At 40.5% G+C, this 2801-nt stretch overlaps 1 pseudogene; it reads right to left on the bottom strand.

Moving 5' to 3' along the window:
• Nucleotides 1-957: 957 nt before the first annotated feature.
• Nucleotides 958-1895, bottom strand: LOC129554173 (olfactory receptor 5B2-like; annotated as a pseudogene).
• Nucleotides 1896-2801: the final 906 nt, after the last annotated feature.

Here is a 2801-nt window from a genome sequence, read left to right as displayed (position 1 = left end):
GAAATGGCAACCCACTCCAGTGTTCTTGCCTGGAGAATCCCAGGGACGGCGGAGCCTGGTGGGCTTCCATCTATGGGGTCACACAGAGTCGGACACGACTGAAGTGACTTAGCAGCAGCAGCAGCAGCAACTCAACTAAAGTACAAACAAATGAGAAGCAGCAACCATTTCAAAGCATTTGCAGACAGAAAAATGCACAATGTTATTAATACTCACTGCATTTCTTTAAACATCATTAAACTTTGTGGTCATATATAAATAATGGAAAATGCTTTTATTTTACTTTATTTTTCTTATATTCAAGTTCGTTCATCCTTTTGAAAATTGTAATGTGAACATTTGGTTTTACAAAATGACTCAGCCAAGACAGAAATATAACTTCATTTGAATGTGATATTTATGTGTCTTTCAATAAAATGTACCAATGAAGCCCATCCTTTCATTTAGGATTACATAACTTTTTTTTTTTTTTTACCAATTAAGGCTCTTAAAACAGATATTCCATTAAAGAAATAGAGAAGATTAGACATAAATTTACACTCTAGTAGCTTTAAATTATCTTAAATTATTTTATTATATACCGCCTGCACTACAAATTTACCAGTGCCAAGTGTATGTGATCATATGCCCACATAGAGCATACATATGTGCTTCTGTTCATGAACTTGTTGGTCCTACTGATTTACATGTATGTATGCACTGCCATGTGATACAGAAAATGTCTGTGTAGCAAGTGAATAAGTCAAAAACCATTAGCAATGTTTTTAAGAAGCAGGACTCAAAATGTCTTATGTTTTACTTGAGCCATATTTAGTTCACGTATGTTTTATTTTTATTATACAACAAATTTCTGAGTGGTAAGAATATAACTTTTGCAATTAAATGTACTTCAAGGCTAAAAATGTGAATGGAAAGACTTAAGAGGAAAAAAACTAGATTATTGTACATCGTACAGCATTAAAATCCTAGAGCGAACTTTGCCTTCCCCGTAGCCTTCTTGATTGCACTTTTCCCCTCCTTGCTCCTCAGGCTGTAGACTGTAGGGTTCAGCATGGAGACGACCATAGCATGGAACACAGAGGCCACTTTGTCTGTGTCCATGGAGTGACTGGAGCTGGGCTGTAAGTACGTGAAGATGACTGTCCCATAGAAGATGTTGACTGCGAGAGGTGACTAGCGCAGGTGGACAAAGCTTTTTGGTATCCCTTAGCCGAGTGCATCTTCAAGACAGTGATAAATATGAGAAGGGAGGAAATAAATATTACCAAAAGAGCAAAAAGAGCAATTAAGCTTGAAATTAAAATGAGAACCACCTCCCTAACATGTTTATCAGAGCAAGAGAGAGCCATGACAGCTGGAATATCACAGAAAAAGTGATGGACCACATTGGACTTACACAGAGAAAGGCTGAATGTGCCCCCAACATGGATGGAGGTGTTCACGAATCCACAGATGTAGGAGCCTATGGCCAGACGGCCACACACACTCGTCTTCATGGTGAAGGTGTAATGTAGCAGTTTACACACTGAGGTGTGGCGATCATAGTCCATTGCAGCTAGGAGGAAATTTTCCACACTGGCAAAGGCTGCGAAAAAGAATATCTGAGCAGCACAGGCATTGTATGAGATGACCTTGTCTGCTCTAAGAAACCCAGCCATCACTTTCGGTGTGACAGCTGAGGAGTAGCCAAAGTCCACCAAAGACAGATTAATGATGAAAAAGTACATCGGGGTGTGGAGACGGGAGTCCAACAGGATCAGTGTGATCATCCCCAGGTTTCCAAAAACACTGATGAGGTAAATGAGGGTGAAGACAATAAAGAGGGGAATCTGAAGTTCTGGAGCATTGGTTAGAGCCTCCAGGATGAAACCCGTCCCCTCTGTGCCATTCTCCATGGGGATATTCTAAATTCTCTGTAGTAATGAGAAAGCAAAGAGCACGAGGTAACCAGCAAAGAGTTTGCACTGGAATTATCGAAACACCCTGTTATTTTATCATTTTATGATGGCAATAAATTATTCTTCTTGATTCTCTGATCTAAAGCACAGTTTTGGTCTTCCCTGGTGGTCTAGTGGTTAAGAAGTTGCCTGCCGACGCAGGGGGCATGTGTTGTATTCCTCATCCAGGAGAGTCCCACATGCCATGGAGCAACCAAGCCCATGAACCACAACTGTTGAAACTCATACACTCTAGAGTCCAAGCTCCACAACAAGAGAAATCACGGCAATGAAAAAGCCATGCACCACAGCTAGAAAGTAGTCCCACTCACCACAGCTCTAGAAAGCCCATGAGCAGCAGCAAAGACTCAAAACAGTCATAAAAAGTGGGAAAAAAAATAAAGCACAGAGTGGAATAAAAAACTTAGCAAATGAATTATCTAACAGTTACATGTTGTTGAAGCTGAAAGATTCATGCAGATTACATTGTCAATTTCCCACTTGTGCAAATAAACAAACTGAAGTACAGAAAGAGATTATTATTTGTCTTATATAACATAGTACTTTGACCACCTGATGAGAAGAAGGTCATTTGAAAAGACTCTGATGCTGGGAATGATTGAAGGTGGGAGGAGAAGGGAATAACAAAGGATGAAGTGGTTGGATGGCATCACAGACTCAACGGACATGAGTTTGAGTGAACTCCAGGAGTTGGTGATGGACAGGGAGGCCTGGTGTGCTGTGGTCCTTGGGGTCACAAAGAGTTGGACAACACCGAGCGACTGAACTGAATTGGACATTTGCCATAAACACATCTTCCAATCAAATCACTTGAATCTATCAACAGGTTATGTTTATACAGTG

This window comes from Moschus berezovskii, chromosome 14 (genome assembly GCF_049115385.1).
Source record: "Moschus berezovskii isolate FMDL1 chromosome 14, NW_MosBer_1.0, whole genome shotgun sequence".
NCBI classification, from domain to species: Eukaryota; Metazoa; Chordata; class Mammalia; order Artiodactyla; family Moschidae; genus Moschus; species Moschus berezovskii.
Note: the sequence above shows the minus strand (reverse complement) of the source record. Positions and strands in the feature narration are given on the sequence as shown.